Source organism: Chiloscyllium plagiosum, unplaced genomic scaffold, assembly GCF_037043375.1.
Source record: "Chiloscyllium plagiosum isolate Xiang-an unplaced genomic scaffold, Cpla_swu_hap1 HiC_scaffold_29, whole genome shotgun sequence".
Classification (NCBI taxonomy): Eukaryota; Metazoa; Chordata; class Chondrichthyes; order Orectolobiformes; family Hemiscylliidae; genus Chiloscyllium; species Chiloscyllium plagiosum.
The window spans coordinates 18,758,180-18,772,806 of NW_028270167.1; the positions used below are offsets into that span (position 1 = coordinate 18,758,180).

The 14,627-nt window shown below is 40.7% G+C and overlaps 2 long non-coding RNA genes across 2 annotated transcripts in view; one reads left to right on the top strand and one right to left on the bottom strand.

The window, feature by feature from the left end:
- The window catches only part of LOC148142261 (uncharacterized), a 217,878-nt gene that overhangs the window by 10,679 nt on the left and 192,572 nt on the right, over nt 1-14,627 (bottom strand). The gene's annotated exons all lie outside the window — the stretch shown is intronic.
- LOC148142262 (uncharacterized) overlaps nt 1,511-14,627 on the top strand; it is a 34,116-nt gene continuing 20,999 nt past the window's right edge. The window contains exon 1 of the long non-coding RNA XR_015752048.1: nt 1,511-1,638. This is a non-coding gene — a long non-coding RNA (uncharacterized LOC148142262). The remainder of the gene's footprint in view (nt 1,639-14,627) is intronic.

Below are 14,627 nucleotides of genomic sequence, written 5' to 3' on the forward strand. Positions count from 1 at the left end.
AAGTGAGCTTCTCTGAACTGCCTCCATGCTATAATATATTTAATTGGATATTTCATTGTATAGTTTTAAAGGACCTCTCTAACTTTATGCTCCATTCCCTTTGAAATAAGGACTAACAATGTTTTGCTTTCCATATTACCTGCTGAACTCACATGATCCCCAATTCCCTCCACATATCTCCCCAGTCTTCCCACATTTAAATTATATTCAGTTCTTTGATTTCTGCCAATAATATTCAGCTCTTCTATCTTTTCTCCTTCCCTCTAATTCACATTGATTCTAATTTTACAAGTGCTCCTTGATGCAACTCTCAGTCAAAAATAGCCTGAATGTTGAGGGCAGTTATTGTCATCTCATCTCTGGAATTCAATCCATGTTTGAATCATGGCTATAATGACGTCAAAAGCTGAGTGACCCTGGAGAACCCAACCTGAGCATTAAGTTCTTGCTAAGCAAGTGCTGCTTGATAGCACTGTTGATGATGTCTTCCATCACTTTACTGATGATTGACAGTAGATTGATGGATCAGTAATTGGTTAGGTTGAATTTTTCCTGCATTTTGTTTACAGGTCATGCCTGCATAATTTTCCACATTGTCGGGTAGAAGCCAGTATTGTAGCTGTACTGCACATGCTAATTTCTGGAGTACATGCCTTCAGTACTAGTGGTGAAATATTGCTAATTTCAGTGCCTTCAGCTGTTTCTTGAGTGAATCAAATTGGTTGAAGACCAGTGTTTGCAATGCAAGTGACCTCTGGAGAAAGCCGAAATACATCATCCATTTGGCTCCTCTGGCTGAAGATTTGTTGTAAATGTTTCAGCTTTATCTTTTGTATGTTTAATGAGTTTTATACATACTTTAAGCATTTAATGTAATTGTTCTACAATTAATTTTGGTCTATTAGTGCTTTCTATTTTAAATATGCAATGATAATAAATTATTCTGTGTATAGCTTGCTGGCAAGGACACATTTTCTTGCACACGGATGATGGCAGCACAACCAGTCAAGAGGTGTGAAATATTCAATGAAACATCATATTCGTCAATATAATTCTTACCAAGGTGAAAGCAAGGCATAATAGATGTCTTGGAACTTCAAAGTTAAGACATCCACAATAAGTGCAAAGCATTATTGGAATGAGATATCTGTCACAGTCACTGCAGTATCTTTCCTAGAATGATACATCAATGCTGAAAGAAATTGCATGATTGGGTTCCTGCTGTCAAGGTCCATGTGCATGCATTATTAAGTAAATTTGACTTTTTCAGGGTATAAAGCAAGCATCACATGAGAATTTGCTCATGTTTACCTTTTTTATGAGGTGTCGTAAAATGCAGTTGCCTTGGAGATTGCCCTGAAAATGTTACTAATGTTATATTTAATAATGAAATGCCCCCTAGGTACTGGCCTTTAGAAATTCTCAAGAGTAATGAAATGGGTCACAAGACAGGACAACATGATTTAATTTAAATTTTCATCTCTTTCTTCAGGCAAAGCTGGTCCAAGATATCCAGGGGCACTTATTGACTGTCAGGGAGCATGCCATTCATCAGAGAGCTGACAGAACAAGCGGAGTTTGTAAAATACCTGCTTGGCCTTAACAATCCTAGTTAACCAACAAGGTTCTGACAGGAAGGTAAGAAAAGGTGGTTTGAAACACTGAGTGATGCTCAGTCAATTCAAGTTACTTTTTGACAGAGAATAATTCTTATTACTTACTCCTCTGTCAGATGCTACAAACACAGCAGTTAGCAATGCAATTCAAATTGTTCCATTGTCCAAGAGATCTGAATGGGGGAAGGCTGGGATGGAGGCAAGTGCACCAGGTCAGTGTGATGTAGTAGGAGAGGGAAGGCAGTGTCCTGAGGGTGATAGTGATGATTTATTGATCATCTTCAATGTAACCATATTTGAGGACGGTGAGGCCTGATATGCTAGTGCTGCTGGAGTGGAGGAAGTGTGCTTTGAACCTTCGGGAGGTGAGGAGCTTTTCAGCAGAAACTTAAGTACCCTTATAACCAAAAGGGCAATGTTAGACCCATGATGAAGTTTTAAATAATAGTGAGGTGTTTCCTGAGCACATGCATCAATTACAGGTACAGGATGCTGAGGCATTTCACAGCTGGGCAATCTCAGTTCAGCTAATTTAAACTAATTTCCCGATGGACGTTGCTGAGTATATGTGAGTGCAAATAGACTGATTTTGGGCAACGGAATGAGTTTAACGGCAGGTTTTACAGTTTGTTCAGCAGCAGAATCTGGCTAGAGATATAACCCCTCACGTTCTGACCAGTCACAGCCCAGTGCAGACACATCTGATAACAGGGACACATCAGCTTCCAAAATACCAGATCATATGGAAGATGCAAATGCGCAAGGGAGAATGGCCCCTCCCTCTAATCTGCTCAACTCTCACTCATAATATCCATAAACCTCTCTAACCTACTTTTAGGAAGAGGAATATTTTCTGTCTCTTCAACTGTGTTTTTTTGGTTAGTTGTTTTTCCTCTATTTGGCTGATCACTGTACTATGTTTGACCTTGTAATTCATTTTTTGCGGCTTTAATCATTTAATGCTACTTGTATATCCTTATTTGAATTGTTGCTCCACATTTCTTAGTTATCAATGCTCTGTGCTGTTCATTCAAATTTTTCTTACATCATCACGTTTAAGTACTTGCTGCTTCTGATGCAAGTAACAACATTTTCTGAAGTTGCTATAAAGTTTTATTCAAACAGGAGTAATGGTGGATGTGGGTTTGCTCGCTGAGCTGGAAAGTTCATTTTCAGATGTTTCATCACCATACTAGGTAACATCTTCAGTGAGCCTCCGGACGAAGCACTGCTGATGACTCCTGCTTTCTATTTATATGTTTGGGTTTCTTTGGGTTGGTGATGTCATTTCTTATGATGATGTCTTTCCTGTTCTTTTCCTCATGGGGTGGTAAATGGGGCCTAAGTCAATGTGTTTATTGATAGAGTTCTGATTGGAATACCATGCTTCTAGGAATTCTTGTGCATGTCTCTGTTTGGCATGTCCTAGGATGGACATGTTGTCCTAATTGAAGTGGTGCCCTTCCTTATCTGTATGTAAAGATACTAGTGAGAGGGGGTCATGTCATTTTTTGGCACAGTGATTAGCACTCTTGCCTCACAATGCCACGGTTCAATTCCACCCTCAGACAATGTTCTCCCCACGTCTGCCTGGGTTTCCTCCAGGTGCTCTGGTTTCCTCCCATAGTCCAACAATATGTGGTTTGATGGTTTTGCCAAGCTAAATTGCCCATAGTGTCCAGGGATGTATAGGTTAGATGGATTAACTATGGGAAATGCAGGATTAGAGGGCTGGGTCTTGGTGGGATGCTCTTCACAGATTCAATGTGGACATGATTGGCCAAATGACCTGCTTCCACACTGTGGGGATTCAATAAATCGGCCCAATCACCTTCGGGCACCCCGCAATGCTTTGGAACACATAAGCTCTCTCCTGCAGCAAATTGTGAAATACTGACATATCATCAGTGTCGGACTGAAATGACCCTCATGCAGAAACAATTCCATGCTGTGAAGACTTGCATTTGCCCTGTTAAGGCAATGTGGTGTCTGGAGGTCATTCACAGGTCTTCACTCAATATTTCACAGAGGCATCTGATTGCAGACTTGATGAGGCATGTGATTAATACAACCACCTCTCTCTGTACACTTACTGGACAGCGTAGTTATTCCTCCGCACACCGAATTAAAAATGTTCTTGGACTCTTCTTTGATGGTTGCTGCACCTGAGCCGTGTTCTCAGTATAAGCAACACAATGGCAGGGACTAAAGCCTGAAGACTGAGGAAGCAGGCAGCAAACATTTCCCACTAAAGTTTCCAATATTCAATGGATGCTAGACTACCTGTTAGAAGTGATAGATAAATCAGCTTACATGTATGAATTGAATGTCATAGTAACTTATAAAATACTACAGAACATATAAATTTGATATCTACACATATTGTAAAAATCACCATTACAGAGACCCTTAAACACTAAAATACACTGCAATATCATGAAGTAATAATGCATTGGAAACATAACTATTCCATGCAGCATTGTAGAAGCTCACTGTGAGGCATTGCAAATATGTGCTTTGCAAAAGCTGATCAATTTAGCTTCATAGACTTGTAACAATGAATTATTAGTTACACATTAGATTTATCTTTTAAAAATCTTTCACTGAGAAAACTTTTAATAGATACAATCTCAACACTTTAATAGACCATAGAATGCAACATTACAGAATCCAGCTAAATGGCACTGAAAACACAGACCATGAAAACATAAAGATTATGGCTTGTTTAAAGGAACAAATATCGAAATTGCCTTAAGGCGTTTCAAAAATTCTGATAATTCTAGTTCATTTTGATAACTTTGAACTTAGCTACACAAGGAATCCAAGCCTCGCTGCCTCTCCAAACTCCTCTGATAATGATGAGGTGTTTTTTAAACATCCCTTAACTCACCATTATTTTTGAGGGAAGCATCCAAAATCTGCGATGGTACATTTACATGAATGGTAATCCTTTAAATCTTCATGGGCAAATGGGGTGGAGAAGGTAAAGATCTGATTAGGAATTTTAAAGCAAGCAATGTTCTTCTGTAATATTCTTCTCTGGTAGCAAATCTGTATCCAAATATTGAGCATAAAATGATGCTTAGACTTTGGATCTATCAGAATATCTGGGCCAATGAATTAAAAATGGATGTAAAATTAAGTAAAAGAGCAATTATATAGAATTACATAAAAATCAGAAACTGAGAAAGTGTAATATGTGTTAACATTATTGTAGTAAAATCAGTGAAACTCTTTAACATGATTTGCTTTCCTCCCCTCAGTTCTGCATTGATTTGGTGAGATACCTCACTCATGGCCTAACTTAGAGAGAGTCACAGAGTCATAGAGATGTACAGCATGGAAACAGACCCTTCAGTCCAACCCATTCACGCCGACCAGATATCCCAACCCAATATAGTCCCACCTGCCAGTATCCAGCCCATATCCCTCCAAACCCTTCCTATTCATATACCCATCCAAATGCCTTTCAAATGTTGCAATTGTACCAGCCTCCACCACATCCTCTGGCAGCTCATTCCATACACGTACTACCCTCTGTGTTAAAAAGTTGCCCCTTAGGTCTCTTTTATATCTTTCCCCTCTCACCCTAAACCTATGCCCTCTAGTTCTGGACTCCCCGACCCCAGGGAAAAGACTTTGTCTATTTATCCTATCCATGCCCCTCACAACTTTGCAAACATCTATAAGGTCACCCCTAAGCCTCCGACGCTCCAGGGAAAACAGCCCCAGCCTGTTCAGCCTCTCCCTGTAGCTCAACTCCTCCAACCCTGGCAACATCCTTGTATATCTTTTCTGAACCCTTTCAAGTTTCACAACATCATTCTGATGGGAAGGAGACCAGAATTGCATGCAATATTCCAACAGTGGCCTAACCAATGTCCTGTACAGTTGAATCATGTCCTCCCAGCTCCTGTACTCAATACTCTGACCAATAAAATAAAGCATACCAAATGCCTTCTTCACTATCCTATCTACCTGTGACTCCACTTTTAAGGCACTATGAACCCACACTCCAAGGTCTCTTTGTTCAGTAACTCTCCCTAGGACCTTACCATTAAGTGTATAAGTCCTGCTAAGTTTTGCTTTCCCAAAATGCAGCACCTCGCATTGATCTGAATTAAACTCCATCTGCCACTTCTCAGCCCACTGGCCCATCTGGTCAAGGTCCTGTTGTAATCTGAGGTAACCCTCTTTACTGTCCACTACACCTCCAATTTTGGTGTCTTCTGCAAACTTACTAACTTTACCTCTTATGCTCACATCCAAATCATTTATGTAAATGACAAAAAGTAGAGGACCCAGCACTGATCCTTGTAGCACTCCACTGGCCACAGGCCTTCAAACACAACCATCCACCACCAGCCTCTGTCTTCTATCTTTGAGCTGATTCTGTATCCAAATGGCTAGTTTCCCTGTATTCTGTGAGATCTAACCTTTCTATTCAGTCTCCCATGGGGAACCTTGTCGAATGCCTTACTGAAGTCCATATAGATCACATCTACCGCTCTGCCCTCATCAATCCTCTTTGTTATTTCTTCAAAAAACTCAATCAAGTTTGTGAGACATGATTTCCCACACACAAAGCCATTTTGACTATCCCTAATCAGTCCTTGCCTTTCCAAATACATGTACATCCTGTCCCTCAGGATTCCCTCCAACAACTTGCCCACCACCGACATCACCTCACTCGTTTATAGTTCCCTGGCTTGTCCTTACCACCCTTCTTAAACAGTGGCACCACGTTAGCCAATCTCCAGTCTTCCAGCACCTTAGCTGTGACTATCGATGATACAAATATCTCAGCAAGAGGTCCAGCAATCACTTCTGTAGCTTCCCACAGAGTTCAAGGGTACACCTGATCAGGTCCTGGGGATTTATCAACCTTTATGCGTTTCAAGACATTCAGCACTTCCTCCTCTGTAATATGGACATTTTGCAAGGTGTCACCATCTATTTCCCCACATTCTCTATCTTCCATGCCCATTTCCACAGTGAACACTGATGCAAAATACTTGTTTAGTATCTCCCCCATTTTCTGCGGCTCCACACAAAGACCGCCTTGCTGATCTTTGAGGGGTCCTATTCTCTCCCGGGTTACCCTTTTGGCGTTAATGTATTTGTAAAAACCCTTTGGGTTCTTCTTACTTCTATTCAAAGCTATCTTATGTCCCCTTTTTGCCCTCCTGAATTCTCTCTAAAGTATACTCCTACTGCCTTTATACTCTTCTAAGGATTCACTCGATCTATCCTGTATATACCTTACATATGCTTCCTTCTTTTTCTTAACCAAACCCTCATTTTCTTTAGTCATCCAGCATTCCCTATACCTACTTGCCGTTCCTTTCACCCTAACAGGAATATACTTTCTCTGCTCCTCGGATGCTGCCTGACCTGCTGTGCTTTTCCAGCGCCACACTCTCGACGATTGGTGTCACTCTGCATCACAAACTAGCTGTCCAGCCACCTGAGCTAACTGATCCCACCATTGTTATAGGACAAAGTGGTACACAACAGAAGAGAGTAGAGCAGAGCTGCATAGGTAAATTTGTCTGTATAACCTATACCCTGTGGAGGAGAGGGTGCTCCACATAATACGTTGGCAGTGACAAGCACAAAGTGGTACCCAATGCCATTGAGACCATTCAGGATAACTACATTCCTGACGGTATGACTTTAGCCCTTCTTAACATCCACCTCACCATAGCCCTGCTATCTGACATGATGAACAATATGTGGTTGGTGTTACAGAGGACAGGTTGCCTTTCATCCCAAATCCCCCATGAACCTTAGCTTAGTCTCTTGCTTCTTTATCTGGCAATTGCAGCTAGCAGTCCAGATACGGATGTTGTGCTTGAAGACAAGCTTGAAGACAAGCGTAAACTAGGATCAGCATGTGGTAAGTGACCAAGTATGACTGAGCTGCAGTTAAGCCTGAGCAGTAAAGGGTGGTTTATTTGAAGAGTGAAGTTTGAGGGTACAGCTGCAACAGAAGACTATGATGAGAACCTCAATGGTTTGACATAAAGGAGGGTACAGATAAACATGTACAGTGAGTTGCTGAGAGCATTGATTGTTCAGCTAGACAGACCCTTGTCTCTTAGAGGGGTTTAGGTTAAAGTGGACAGAGGCTATCATGCAGAGATTTCTCTCTTGCCCTGTTCAATAGCAAAGCCAAGGCATTGCCTCTCTTCTCCCATTCCAGTTGCAACCCTTGTAAGTAAAGGTGATCAGATCATCTACCATCCCTGCATAGATGTGGAAACAATCCCTGGCAAATCCGGTAACTCCCCACTATGCCTCCAAATCACAAATTCACAATAACAGAAATCATACTAAATGACTATATCTACAAGTTGGGTGAAAGAGTCTCTAATTAACAATAACAATGGGGCACCATGGCAGCTGAATACTTTTATCTTTTGTGACTGGTGAGTGAATTTGTTGAATGGAACTAAGGACTCAAAATTGGAAAATGGGCATCAAATCGACCAGAGGGGCCATGCAATGCTAGGAGAGGATTAACACAGTTGTTCTGGCATTTGCTAAGATGCCCAGATGAGCACTCTTCTCAAAGTTATGAACCATAGACCATGCAGCAAATAATTTGCAGAGAAGTATGTGCTGCCAGGAAGGTGTGCAGTGGCACTACTGAACTAAATTTCACCCCCATTATTCTTGCACTGGATGCTTTATCAGAGAATGTTATCTAACATTATGTATAATTCAATTGCAACAGTAAACTAGATGGAACTTTTAAAATACGTTATGCAGCTATGTGTGAGGTATTCTGTTTATCATTGGTTTAACTCAATTAATGATTCACTTGTGATCCTTACTGACACAGCAATTCGAAAATGGCAGTGGCTATATTTTTCTAACTGTAGGAGTTAACCTCTCTGATACAGATGCGATACTCTCTTCAGCAGTGTGGAAACTCACTACTAATGGATTGATGTTGATTTCCTAACTCACCTTGGGTTATGATGCAGTGGCATTATCACTGGACTACTGAGCCAAGTGTTCTGGGGTCCTACATTCAAATGTCACCATTGCAAATGGTGGAATTTGAATTTTTAAAACTCTAGAATTAAAAATCTAATGATGACCACAAAACTTCATCAATTGTTGTTAAAAACTGACTGAGGGAAATAAATTTGCTGCAACGTGGTTGACTCTTAACTGCCCTCTGAAATGGCCTAGAAAGTCACTAAGTTGTATCTAACCAGTAAAATGTTTCAAAAGAAATAAGAAAACTGAACAATCATCTTGCATCGACCCATTCAGTGGAAATGGCAAGGGTAAACTCAGCCTGTAGACTTTGCCAAGTCCACCTGAGTAACATCTGGGGGCTAAGTGCCAACATTTGAAGAGCTGTCTCACAGACTAGTTAAGTAATGGCTTGACATTGTCATACTGATGGAATGTGACTTAAAAATACTAAATGATTCCATACTACACAATGTTCCACACAACACCATCGCTACCTCTGGGAATGTCCTGACACAGGCTCAGAAGTGGTGGTGGCACTTGCATCTTCCCAAAAATGTAGAAAATTTAAAAACACAGAAAAGTATGACCATGATTGATCATCTAACCCTCTCTACCCTCTTCCCGCTTTTGTCCATACCTTTTGATATCTTTAGCCCAAAGGACTATATCCAGCTCCTTCTTGAAAACATTTCATGCTTTGGCCTCAAGAGTATTCTGTAGCAAAGAATTCCACAGGCTTACTAACTCTCTGGGTGAAGACATTTGTCCTAAATTCCAACTCCGTAAAAAGAATCCCCTGGTTCAGGATGCCCTGGTCATTGAGAACATCCTTCCAGCAATTACTCTGTCTGGTCCTTTTAACATTTTATAGCTTTATCCCAGTGAGTATACTTCTAACATATTTAATCTCTCTTTATATATCAGTTCTGCTAGCCCAGATATGTCTGGTACACAAGAATCAAGACAAACTGAACCAGGCCAATAACAACTCTAACTGTAAAGTGATAAAAGGTATCATCAACAGTCCATTCAAGTGGCACTTGATTAGCAATAACTTGCTCCTTAAAGTTCAGTTTGGGTTTCGCCAGGGGCACTCAGCTCCTGACTTCATTACAGACTTGGAAAGAAGTGGTGAACACTAGAAGGGAAATGCCCTTGACATCAAGGCCACATTTGCTGGAATTTGGCATTAAGGGCCCCAAGCTAAAACTAAGTCAATGGGAATTGGGGAAAGACTTTGAAGTAATTTTGGCACAAAGGAAAATGGTTGTTGTTGTTTAAAGTCAGTCAGTCAGCTCTAGGACATCTTTGCAAATATTAATCAGTGTCCCAGGCCCAGCAATCTTCAGCTGCATTATCAATCATAAGGACAGAAATGGGGAAGTTTGCTGATGATTACACAATGTTGAGCACCATTTATGACTCCTTTGATACTTAAGTAGTCCATATCAAAATGCAGCAGAACTTGGATTATATTTAGGCTTGACCTGACAAATGGCAAGTATCATATGTGCCATACAAGTGCCAGGCAATGACGATCTCCAACAAGAGAGAACCAAATAATTACCCCTTGGTATTCCATGGCTTTCCTATGGCTGAATTCCCCACTATCAACATCCTAGAGGTTATCGTTTACCAGAAACACAACTGGATTGACTATTTAAATACAATGCCAACTAGAGTGGGTCAGAGACTAGAGACCCTGCAGTCAGCAACTCACCTCCTGACTCCCCAAAATCTGTCTACCACCTACAAGGCACATCAGGAGTGTGATGTAATACACCCCACTTGCCTAGATGAGTGCAACTTCAGCAACACGCAAGAGGCTTGACACCATCCAAGACAAAGCAGCCCACTTGATTGGTACCAACTTGTCAAATATTCTCTCCCTGCACCACTGGCACATAATGACAACAGTGTGGATCATCTCTAGGGTGCACCAAAATTCACTAAGGCTCCTTAGACAGCACCTTCAAAACTCACAATTACTACCATCTAGAAGGACAAGGACAGCAGATACCTGGAAAGTTCTCCACCTGCAAGTTCACCTCAAAATCACTTACAACTTTGACTTGGAAATATTTCAACTTTCCTTTACTGCCACTGACCAAAATCCCTGGTACTCACTCCTTAATGGCATTCTGGGTGCACCTACACCAACAGACTGCAGTGGTTCAAGAAGGCAGCTCACCACCACCTTCTCAAGGGTGACTATGGATGGGCAATAAATACTGGCCCAGCAGCGAAAATCTCATCCCATGAATGAATAATGAAAAAGAAACATATATAGTAGTCAGAACTTTGACAGTGATAACACACCTCCCTTGTGATCCAGATCGATTATCCATGTCTTGCACATACACATTTTCCTTCATCTCTTGAAATATGGATTCAAGTAACACTGCGAGGAAGTTGATTTAAATTATAACCTATTATTTGCTATTAAGTCAAATATTGAAAAATCAGATTGACGAGATTGGTTTTGATATATTTTGTACAATAGTTGATTGCATTATAAAGAAGACCACTTGCATTTTACGATAAATCATCTTCATCAATGGAGGAGCAGAGTCTCTGTAAAGCATGTTCTTCAGCCTAGGGTTGTTACATCTGCTGCTTTGTGACTTTATTCATTTTTTTAAAAAGATTCTCTTCCTGATCCAAATTGTCTCTCTGAGACGTTATGTGTCTTCTTGAATTATGAGACGTGTTATTAAATTGGTCCATTATTTATGCGTCTGAGAGAAACAACTCCCTAACACGATTTTAATCATCTTTTGTTTGCCTATGTATGCGTAGCCCAGCATGGGGCTGTCTTGGAAAACAAACTCCTTTTAGGCAAGCTTTGTTCACAACATATTTTAAAGAGCTCTGTCAGAATTTGGAATATGCTTGCAATCTTTCTCCAGGGGCTGCACTGAAGTTACAGCAGGAGAGATTGAAAGGATACCATAGATTTGTTCCCTCCTCAGAAACTTTTGTGTTAAAAGCAGTTAAAGAATTACTAGCAGTAATAAAAATCAAATTCTTTGGTTAGTTTATGAAATTATTTTAACATGCACACTGAATAATAATTTACCAATAACTTGCACTTGTACATGAGGGGGATTTTTAACACCTGATCGTAAAGCTGGCTGGCTAGAAAGGCATCCCTCTCAAAAGCAGCAATGACAGGGGTGGGGAGGAGTGCTAGTGGTTCATTTTTACATCCACATATCATTAATGTCTTGCATGGACCAGCTCGCTGCACAAAATGGGCATCTGGCAACAACATGAATTTATATAGCACCTCTAACAGAGCAAAATGTCTGTAATGCATTCCACAAGTTCACAAAAAAGAGACAGGCGATCAAATACTTGTTCAAAGAAAGAGATTTTAAGTCAGTCTTAAAGCAGGAGGGAAACATTGGAGGGCAAATTCCAGCGATTAAGGACTGGGCAGCTAAAGGTCAGTATTTGTGATGGTCAGTCTTGGAAGAGGTTTGGTGCCAGACATTTACAAGGTTAACATTTCAAGGTTAATTTAATGTTTTGGAGGTTTGTTAATTCATCCTGACCTGATAATCATATACCTGTCTGGACAGACGTGCATTGTTCCCAGTTGCATTTGTTCGACAACTTGTTTGTCTTTCACTCAACATCACCACACAACCACCATTATTGCAGCAACCTTTCTCACTATTTTTCTGCATGATTAATGTGCCAAGTAAATCAAGGTGTAGGCACAATTCATCAGATTCAAACCACATCCACTGCTCCAGAACAGAACACTTGTCATTAAGTCTGACATGTTGAGCACATTACCCAACTTGTACAAAGACTGAGATATTCCTCTTGATTTACACGTGAATGCTCCATCGACGTTCCAAAATTTCTTTATAGGACTCAGAGGAGCATATGAATCAGTCAACAATCTCCAAGAATATGACTCTGAAATGAGAAACAAGCCAGACATTTCCAGCAGCCTTGCATGCAGAGCCCTATTTTGGTGATGCATTTACCTACCTTGACACAAGCACCAACTCAGTTCTCTCTTGGTAATTAAGAAATGTAAATTATCCAGAACACGGAAGGAAAATGACTGGCTCTTTAAATATTTAAATTAGGTAAATTTGTCAACTTCTAGGAGTCCAAAAAGATGGTCTCTGAGACTTTGTAAACATATTTGACCCAAATCTGTATTCGTAATACATATGGTAACACAGGCTATGTTAAGATTTAGATTACCTACAGTATGGAATCAGGCCCTTCGGCCCAACAAGTCCACACTGACCCTCCAAAGAGTAACCCACCAAGACCCATTCCCCGACATTTACCCCTGACTAATGCATCTATCACTATGGGCAATTTAGCATGGCCAATCCACCTAACCTGCACATCTTTGGAGTGTGGGAGGAACCAGAGCAAACCCATGGAGACATAGGGAGAATGTGCAAACTCCACACAGACAGTCACCCGAGGCTGGAATCGAACCCGGGGCCCTGGTGCTGTGAGGCATCAGTGCTAACCACTGAGCCACTGTGCTGCCCCAATGTACTGGAAAGTTGACAGCAGTTTCAAAATGAGTGGGAAAGTGAGCAACATCTGCAACTCCTCGAATAATGTGGGAGAGTGAGGACATAAAAAGAAGAATGGATATGCGTGAGAAGGGCAGCAGCAGTAAGCGATAAAAAGCAGTGGTAGAGAGCTTCTTCAAATTGTACCTATCAGTCAGAGCTGAAATCTGAAATCATAGAAAATCAGGAGACTATATTAGAGCTGGAGATAACAGTTAAGAAACTCATTTTAAAAATAATTAGCACCCAAATCAATTAATTAAATAGAATAGAGTTGGCTCGAAGACTATGTGTTGCAGCTGCAGAATGTGGGGGTTGGTGGATGCCACTGTGATCCACAATGGGCACATCTACAGCAAGTTTTGGTTGCTCGAGGAACACAGAGTTGATGAGCTGGAATTTGAACTATGGACACTGTGACAAGTCAGGCAGTGCAAGAGGTGCCTGGATACTGTGTTTTAGGAGGTAGTCACTCCTCTTGGATTAATCACACCAACTTTGGTCTGTGTTAAGAGACAGGAGGATGTGATTGCATTTGAGGCAGTTAAAGGGATACAGAATATAACTTTGGAGGAGCCTTAGCCATAGCCGTTGTCCAATTGGTGTGAGCTTCTTGTTCCTGGCATGGACAAGGGCACAAAATACATAGAGGATGAGTGAACTGACCATAACAATTGATGCAGAGTACCATTCAAGTGGAGGCAGAAAACAGAAATGTAGCAGTAGTAGAGAATAACATAGTTAGGGGAAAAGATATAACTCTCAGAATGAAGACAGAAAATCCTGATGATTGTGTTGCCTGCCTGCCTCAGGACATCTCTTCTGGACTGAAGGGAACTTAGAATTGGAGTGAAAGTATCAAGTTGTCATTGTCCATGTAGGTACCAATGACAGTGATAGAAAAGAGAAACAGGTTCTGCTGAGGGATTATGAGCAGTTTGGAACAGACAGAGACAAAAAGGTAATCATCTCTGGGTTATTCCATAAGCCATGTGCAAATTGGTGTAGGGTAAATAAGATTAGTGATTTTAGTCTGAAACAAAAATAGACATTGCTGGAGGAACTCAGCAGATCTGGTAGCACCTAGGGAAGGAAAAGAGATAAAATTTAAAGTCTAGTGCCCCTTTGTCAGAACTCAAGAAGGAATAGCAGGACATTTAGAAAAGCTTAACTTGATCAAACAGAGTCAACGTAGTTGTGTGAAAAAGAAATCATGTTGGTCAAATTTCCTAGAAACTTTTGAGGATATAACAAGTTGATAAAGGTGAACCAGTAGATGTGGCATATTTGGGTTTCCAGGAGGTACTTGATAAGTGTCAAATAAAAGGTTCTTATACAATATAGGAGTTCATGGTATTGGGGATAACATATTAGAATGGATTGAGGATTTGCTAGCATGTAGAAGACAGATAGTCAGGATTAATGGGTCTTTTTTCAGGTTGGAAAGGCTTGAGTAGTCGAC